This window comes from Carlito syrichta, unplaced genomic scaffold (assembly GCF_000164805.1).
Source record: "Carlito syrichta isolate Samal-C Ts95f unplaced genomic scaffold, Tarsius_syrichta-2.0.1 Scaffold316427, whole genome shotgun sequence".
NCBI classification, from domain to species: Eukaryota; Metazoa; Chordata; class Mammalia; order Primates; family Tarsiidae; genus Carlito; species Carlito syrichta.
The window spans coordinates 1572562-1581571 of NW_007260523.1; the positions used below are offsets into that span (position 1 = coordinate 1572562).

At 39.1% G+C, this 9010-nt stretch overlaps 1 protein-coding gene across 2 annotated transcripts in view; it reads left to right on the forward strand.

Moving 5' to 3' along the window:
- The window catches only part of RGL1 (ral guanine nucleotide dissociation stimulator like 1), a 263517-nt gene that overhangs the window by 69477 nt on the left and 185030 nt on the right, over window positions 1-9010 (forward strand). The gene's annotated exons all lie outside the window — the stretch shown is intronic.

Genomic DNA, 9010 nt, shown 5'->3' on the forward strand with positions numbered 1-9010 from the left:
CGCTGCGGTGGCCGGGAGTGGCCACTGCACTCCAGTCTGGGCGACTGAGTGAGACTCCAACTCAAAAAAACAAACAAATAACCCCCCCCCTCAAAAAACAAAAAAGAGAAATAAAAAAAGACAATATCATTTGCAATAGCATTTCAAAACATGAAATACATGGGTGTGATTGTTAACTTTTTGTGTCAAGTTGACTGGGCTATGGGATACCCAGATATTCAGCTAATTAAAACTTCTGGGTATATATATGAAAGTGTTTCTGGATGAATTTAACTCTTTAGGTTTATTTATTTACTTACTTACTAGAGATAACGTCTTGTTATGTTGCCTAGGCTGGTCTCCATCTCCTGGGCTCAAGCAATCCTCTGGCCTGGACCTCCTACAGTGTTGGGATTATATGCATGAGCCAATGCACTAGGCTTCACCTTGAGATTAACATTTGAATGGGCAGGAAGGGCCTCATCTGATCCTATTACAGGCCTGAATAGAACAAAAGTCAGGGTAAGGGAGAAATCTTTCTCTCTACCTGTTTTCAAATTGGGACATCAGCCTTCTCCTACACTCAGACTGGAATTTATACCAATGGCTCTCCTGATTCCCATGTCTTTGGACTTGGACTGGAACTTACACTGATGTCTCTTCTGGTTCTTAGGTAAAAGGGCTTAGACTAGACATATGCCATTGGCTCTCCTGCATCTCCAGCTTACAGATGGTGTGACTTCTCAGCGTCTGTAATTACATTAGCCAAATATATATGTGTATGTATATATATGGTTGGTTCTGCTTTTCTGAAGAACCCCAACAATGGGGTTAATTAAATAACAAATGTGCAAGACCTCCATCCTGAAAACTAGAAACATTTCTATGTGAAATTAAATAGTACTTACATGAACTGATTTACCATGTTTATGGATTGGAAGACTCAATATTCTTGATGATTTCAATTCTCTCCAAATTGATTTATAGATTCAATGGAATCACACTAAAATCCAAATAGCCTTTCTTATAGAAGTTTCCAAACTGATTCTAAAATTTATATGGAAATTGAAATGCCTAGAATAGCCCAACAAATATTGAAACAGAAGAATAAATTAAAAAGACATACTTACTGACTTTAACACTTACTATAAAACTGTAATAATCAAACAAAGTGTGATATTGGCATAGTTTCAATACATAGACCAGTAAAACACAATGGAGAACCCAGAAACAGACCCACACGTGCATGGCTAGTTGATTTCCAACAGAGATGCCAAGGTAGTTCAACATGAAATGGATTACCTTTTCAACAAATGGTTTGGAATGACTTGTTACCTACTTAGAAAAAATGTACCACAATCCTTACTTTATGATACACAAGGTTAACTTAAAATGGGTCATAGTCTTAAATGTAAATGCTAGACCTATAAAACTTCAAGAATAAACTTTATAACCTTCAGGTAGGCAAAGATTTCTTAGATAGGACCCCAAAAAGCATGAATATAAAAAAGAAATTTATAAATTGAGGCACATCAATTTAAAACTTCTGCTCCTTGTAAAATACCAGTAAGAAAATGCAAATTTAAAGGCAGAACTCAGACTGGGAGAAAAAAATGTGTATACACACACACACACACACACACACACACACACACACACACACAATATTTCATATTATAAGAACTGGTATCCAGAATATATAAAGAACTCTTCCAACTCACTAATAGAAACAATTATAAAGTTAACAAAAATGGGCGTATTTGGACAAAGTTTACCAAAGCAGATATGCAGACAGCCAGTATATCCATGAATAGTTGCTCAATGTCATTCATCATTAGGGAAATGAAAATCACAACCACAATATTGTGATGTTTCACTATATATCTTAGACCACTAGAGTGGGTGAAATTAAAAGAACCAAAGATGCCTATTGTTGGTGAGGAAACAACTGAGACTTTCATACACGGCTGATGGGAATATAAAATTGTACAACCACTTTGAAAAACAGTTTCAGCAGTTTCTTACAAAGTTAAATGTACACTTATTATATGATTCAGCAATTCCACTCTTAGCTATTTATCCAAGAGACAGGAAAACATATGTCCACATAAGGAATTATACACAAATATTTATTTCATTTTATTAAAAGTAACCCAAACTAGAAACAATACAAATGTCCATCAACAGGTGAATGAATAAATAAAATGTTTAACAATGGAATATTACTCAGTAATTAAAAGGAATAAACTACTTAAACACACACCAACATGGTTGGATCTCAAAATCAATGTGGTAAATGAAAGAAGTCAGACAAGAAAAAGTAGTTGTTTGATATTCAATGATGGTGAAACTCTAGAAAGGAAGCATGTATTTACAGAGAACAGACTCGTGTTTGCCCAAGGTCAGTGATAGAGTAAGATCAACTGGGAAGGGGCTTAAGAGAATCATCTTTTAAAGTAAGGGAAATGTTCTATATCATGACATTAGTGGTGGTAACATGGGTATATTGTATACTATTTGTCAAAACTCAGAACATACCCTTAGCATGAGATGTGGAAAATATACCTCATAAAGATTGTGTTTGTGTGTAGTTGTTGCTCTGTTTTTGAGGGGCAAGGCCTTGGAATTAGTAAAGGGAAATTTTATAAAGGTGTTGACAATTTCTCCATTGTATAAAGCCTGTTCCATATTGGGCATGGTGTCAGGCATTCCTGTGACTTTTGGCTGTGATACAAAGCAACTTCCCCTTCAAAAGCTGGCTAAGACCAAGTGACAGGGTTCTCTGGTCAAAGTCCCAAACTGGACCCAGCAGCCACATGGTCTGTTCTAGTCACAGAGGATCACGACAGAGTTTAACTCATTACCTCCTCTCCCTGAGATAATGAAGTGAGTGTGTTAGGTTGACCCAGTGGCTCAGACTAAAGCATCAGGGACTCTTACATTTAAAATTGTTGTTGCTGCTAATATACCGCTTGAGTGTATCCAAGGCCCTGACTTTCTATTTCAATTTCCTTTGTGGTTATGTGAGACTGGCTATGACAGTCTATTATGCATGGAAGGCCAGGTTGCCAGATTTTAATTTGGAGAGTACAGAACATAATTTTGACTAATTGGTCCAGTAGGAACCAGAGCAAAGTCTAAACAACTCTGTAGGTCTGTGGCAAGGAAACCTGGAGGGAGGGAGAGATTTAATCAACCTTCACCAGGCAGCCTGTTGACAGATTTCTAGGCTGACTTAATCAACGTGCTTATTTCTCAGGTAAGACCTCAAAAATATTTGGATCTGACTTCACTGTACTTCATCCTCTTCATAATATTATACTTACAAAGAAATGAGCCTGGGATTCCTTTTAAGGGCACACAAAAGAGTAAAACAGAAAACGCCACGTATCTTTTTGTCCTGGCTAGAGTGGAGAAGTGGAGGGAGTGCAAAGGGGCTGTGGCTGAGAGTCTGCTTGAGCTTCGCTAGTGCACAAGTCACTTTCACAATGAGGTTCACAGTTAAAATCTTTCTGGTTTCCAGAATCCGTGTCAACCAGAATTGGAGCAATGAACCGGAGCATTGAATTCACTTGAGCTGTAAATCATAAACCCATCACTCTCCAGAGCAGAAGCAAAAGTGAAGAAGTCATTGAGTATTATAATAGGTTCCATATGTTGACTTAAAGAAGGCTTAAAAAGTCATTAGACTTACAGATCACCGTACCTCTGTAGCAGAAATTTACATATGTGAATAAGAAGTGAAAGAACTGACAGTGTCAAATTTTTGCCTCTGTTTTCTACCACTTCTTTCTAATAGTGGAGTAATTGTTTATTTGGCTCTTGAAGGGCAAGGCAGGGGAAGTGTGACAGGCACCAGAGGATGTGGAGGAGCTGGCAAAGTCCAGTGTGAAGGGCGGCGGAAGAAGCTGACTTCAGCTTCAGGAGATAGGGTAGCACAGATAGGGAAGCACACATTCCAGGTGATCCTCTTGGCCTTTCCCCTGCTACCTTATTGCAGAGAATTAGTAGTTCTCCTTAAGCATTAACGGACAAAGTCAAAATAAAAAATAAAAATAATGTGATCACAATTTTATGAAAATTTTGAAAGGCCGTGGCAGAGTGAAAAGGAAAGATTTGTTCTGAGCTGGAAATCTCTTTTCAAATTTGGACCCTGCTGTGTGACCCTGGGTGATTCACTTAACTTCTCTGAGCTTCAGTTTCATCTGAATGGGGAATTGATACTTACCTCACAGTGCTTTCAATGTAGTATACTTGTGCATTTCTCTCTTCTAACACCTATTCTATCATTTGGGAATATATCCTATCATTTAAAAATATGACTCTTTCTCCTCATATGATTGTAGACTTCCCAGTAACTTGGATTAAGAACTCCCAGCTTGTAGGCTGATTATGAACACATGCTTATTTATCTGTTTCACACTGCTCCATGCACAACTGCCACAATGATTATGCTGTAGCTAAGTAAAATGTTAGGGACTTCTCCTTTCCTTTTGTGACAACATGGCATTAGGTGAGATTTAAGCAAACTACATGTCCTGTTCTTGCAAAGTTGCCATCTTGTTATAATAGGAGTGGCCCGTTAGGAATGCTAGATCTTTAGTTTGCACAATTGCTATTGTGTTAAGGGGTCTGAATCCAAGACACGATCTTTGGTCAGTTTCTACTTTGGTTTATTGGAAACAGCAAGGTCAATGTGTGGCGATGAGAAAAATCGAGCAGGGTGGAGAGTCCTGTAAAAGTTTAAGGAAGGAAAAAGAAAAGAAACTGCAACCCAGTTGGAATGAAATGATCCTTTCCCCTCTCAGACAGATGTTGGAATGGATTTCATACGACTCTGAAACTGAAACTGACGCCCAACCGAGTGTGCAGGCCCTGCATTTCATCCCCCTCATCTGTTGGTATAGAAATGGAAGCATTTCACACACTTGGCTTTCCAATACTGCATGTGTATGCAAAAGGGCGGATAAAATGGGCCAGTTAGAGCATGGACACATCCGTCAGAACTCTAGCCCTTAACCTTAGTGAAAAAATGGTCTAGGATCAAACACAGAAGCCCTGCAGATGTACACAAGTCATTTAATTCAGCCTTTGAAAAGACTGTGATGGATGGCTGGTGTGATTCTGAAGACCTGATAAGAAATCCAGGCTTTGTCCTGCTAGGAATATTTGCAATTTTAAAGAAAAAATTGGTTGGAATTCAATAGCTATTGAATATATCTCAGCAAGGTCCTCATAGGCTAAGTTGAAAATACCCCTGACTCTGTTGCTATGCAAAGCAGTTTCCAAACATGTTTTGAAAACCCCTTAAAATTTGAGAATAGAATTCAGTTTTTAATAGCCTCAATTAGGCTCAAGAACTTCCAAAATATTAATTCCAAAATATTGTGAAGGTGTCATCCTTTCTGGACTATGGAGGTTAAATTGACAACTGCCTCTCACCTGATATGTACCTGAATGCAGGATGCATTCTTTATGGTACAGAACACCCTCACAGAGCTTGAAGTAAGAGGGAAAAAAATGGAAGAAATGAAAAAAAAAAAAAAGTAGTTGGATTGTCCTTCCAGGGCTTACTCAAAGGCAGATGGGACTCTCATTAGAAACAGGGATTGTATCTTCTCCAATGTATATGGAACATGATCAACATAACAGTTTTTACTGGATTTTCTGATGAAAGTGTCATTACACTATGGCAAACTCGAGTCTCTGGCAGGATTTTTTTGAATTCCATAAGTCATGACTTTGATTTATGTTTGCTCTGGGCACACAGTCAGGGGAAAAGCTCTCACGATCTCTGCACAAGTCAGTCAGGAAGCTGCATCTCTGGTGGTTTTTCCTTCTTGGTTTCATTGTCTCTCAGTTTTCCTGTGTTCATCTGCATTATTGAGTTTTTGATCCCACATGGGAAAGGTTTGCCATGTTGAGCCAGTGGTAGAACTCACTCTAACCAAGGCACAAATAGTGCTAAGGCCAAAGAAATGGGTTCAATATGCTGGATATGCTGGATACATACATCCAGCATATTGAACCCATTTCTTTGGCCTTAGCACAATTTACAAGGGTTTATTTCTATTCCAGAGGTCAAGATCAGGAAAGGAATAGCACAGATGGGAATAAAAATGCTGCTATGAATATAAAGTTTCTTGCACCCAGTTCGTCTAGCAAATTGGTGTCTTGTTATAGAGCAGCATGAACCAGATCATTGTTATGTGAAACTAACCAGAGAGGCCTCTGTGTGGAGTAAGATGTCATTTGATCAAATGAAAGAGGAATGATATTTAGGAGAATATGGCATATGAGTGGGGACCCCCCCATACATAATTTATTTATAAAAAATTGTCTATTTATTCTTATGTGTTTAAACTTCAGTCACCTTCAAATTATTCTCTATTTAATGTGATACACCTATCAAGATACTTTCTCCACTGTTTAAACAGTTTTTGAGTTTGTCAGTTTCTATGCCTTTTAGTGCTTCTGCTGTTTTTTGTTTCACCTCTTCCTCTTCGGCAAAACGTTTCCCTTTGAGGGATTTTTTCATCTGAGGAAACAAAAAAAAGTTACTCCGGGTAAGATCGGATGAATAGGAGGGTGGGGCAGGGGTCATGCTATTTTTGGTCAAAAACTGCTGAATATTCAGCGCAGTGTGGGCAGGTGTGCTTGTAAATCACCCATCATGAAATCGGCAAATGTTGAAAGAATCTCCAAAAAAATTTCACTGAAGCTGAACGCAACCTCTTACAGCAATGCTAGTGGGTACACTGATGCCCGTGGGTTCCTAGAACATTGACCTAGTGAGAAAACCTGTACTTTAAGGAGCCCACCCTCAAAAAAAGACAATTCCGGTTTTTTGGGGGTCCCCCCTTATATGTTAAAATCATGGTGTTCTGCCAGGCACAGTGACTCATGCCTATAATCCCAGCACTTTGGGAGGCCGAGGTGAGAGGATTGCCGGAGCCCATGGGTTTGAGACCAACCTGAGCAACTTGGCGAGACCTCATCTCTACAATAAATCAAAACATTAGCCAGGCGTGGTGGCACGTGCCTGTAGTTTCAGCTACTTGAAAGGCTGAGGCAGAAGGATCGCCTGAGCCCTACAGATCGAGGCTGTGATGGCCGTGAGCATGCCACTATACTCCAGACTGGGTTTCAGAGTGAAACTCTAACTCAAAAAAAAAAAAAAAAAGTCATGATGTTCTTGCTACTTAGAGACTGTGAGGAGGATTTCCCAGAAGTATTTTCTTGAAAGAGAATTCCCCTAAATGGTATCTTCCGTCTTCCTATGGTCTAGTTAAGTGACTATAATTAAATAGACTAAACTTCTGCTTATGGTAAAGTAAGACTGAGAACAGATTACTCTTTAACTTGAAATGTGGAAGGCCTAGTCTATTTGGAATTTAGCTGAATTGATTCTGTGCATTACTTGGTCAGTTCCATAGGTTTGCTTCCCTGAATGTAACAGTTTCAGATTTTTGCATTCCTCCCATGAGAAGCCTGCCTCTGATCCTGTCAAGAGCTCAGATTCCCGGAAATTCAGATTTTTAAACATTTACATGATGTTATTTTGTAAGTGGAACAAATATCAAACTCTTAAAGAATGGCAGTGTAGTAGAGTGGTGAAGATAGCTCTAGGGTCAGGACGACTTGATAGAAACCCTGGGCTTATTCCTTTATCTTGATGTGATCTCCTGAGGCTGTTCTGAGGATGAACTGAGGTGGCATGTGAAGTGCTTACCCAGATGTGATGGTGGTTGTTGAATGCACTGTGGTGGGAGGTTGTGTTGTTGATGCTGCTGTTGTTATTGTTGAGATCTAATGGGTGACTGTGACCTGAATCAGTTTAACTTCTTTCACCTTAATTAAAAAATTAGCCTGTGACTATTGAACTTTCCTAATGATTTCGGCATTTTGCTCTCATTCAGCCAGTTAAAGCTGGAGCTTACAGACTTGTGAAACATTTGAGCCTGGGACAGTCATATGATTTACAATTTTGTCTCATTTTAAGCTTTCAAGCAACATAATCACTGAGCTTTTTATCATAATAAAAATACAAACCATAAAAATTTCAGTCTCTAGAGTTCTCTCTATCTCTCTTAGAATGCTGGAGGATTTTTTGGGATCTCAATTCTGTTCTGTTTAGGTATCCTCTCCCTCCCCGACATCTGTCTTCGCAAATTTGTTGCCAGCCTGCTGCACTGAATGGAGACCAGGAAGGGTGCCCAACTGTTTTCCTGGTGCTGGCTCTTGGTGCTGGGCAGGAATTGCCAAGCAGAGAGCTGCATTTCTCCAGGGAGGTTCACAAGGGTAGTACAAACTCATTCTGGGTTTTTCTTTATTATTAAAAACTTCTGCCAAATACTATCAGTGAGGGGGGAAAAGTACACAGTTTGAAGTCCAGTTGGACCAGTCTTTTGAAAATAGCAACTTGAATAAACCAGGAATGTCTTGCGCTTCTTTAATTTTCTACATTTTACAGGAGACAGTTGGTGTCCAAGAAAGTCACTTCTAGTGCCACAGACACTGTTGTGCAATTTTGCTCAACATTCAGTGAGACACCACATAATTAAAATTCCTTTGAAAATGGTTGCCCAATGGTTGACATTTATTCCAAAATGCATCATATGATAAATGCTCAATTCCTTGTTCCAGTGAAATTTTTTTTTTTACTAAACATATTTTTTATTTTAAAATTGTGGGGTACAGATAAGGGTTAGGTATACAAATATGCATCGTTCAGGCACACTTGTTGATAAGGGGTGTCCCCCCATCCCTAGACAGATATTGACTACCATTAATTCCACCACCCTTGCCCTCCCTGTCCCCCCACATAGATTCCCACCACTGTCGATCCTTTTCTTATAGTGTTACGATAGATGTTCAAGGTCCACTTACGAGTGAGAATATGTGATACTCAGATCTTTGTTGCTGTGAAAGATCATTCAGTATTATAGACTCTAGTTCCATCCAGGTTGCTGCGAAATTCATGATTTTGTTCTTTTTTATGGCTGCGTAGTATTTCATCGTGTATATGTAC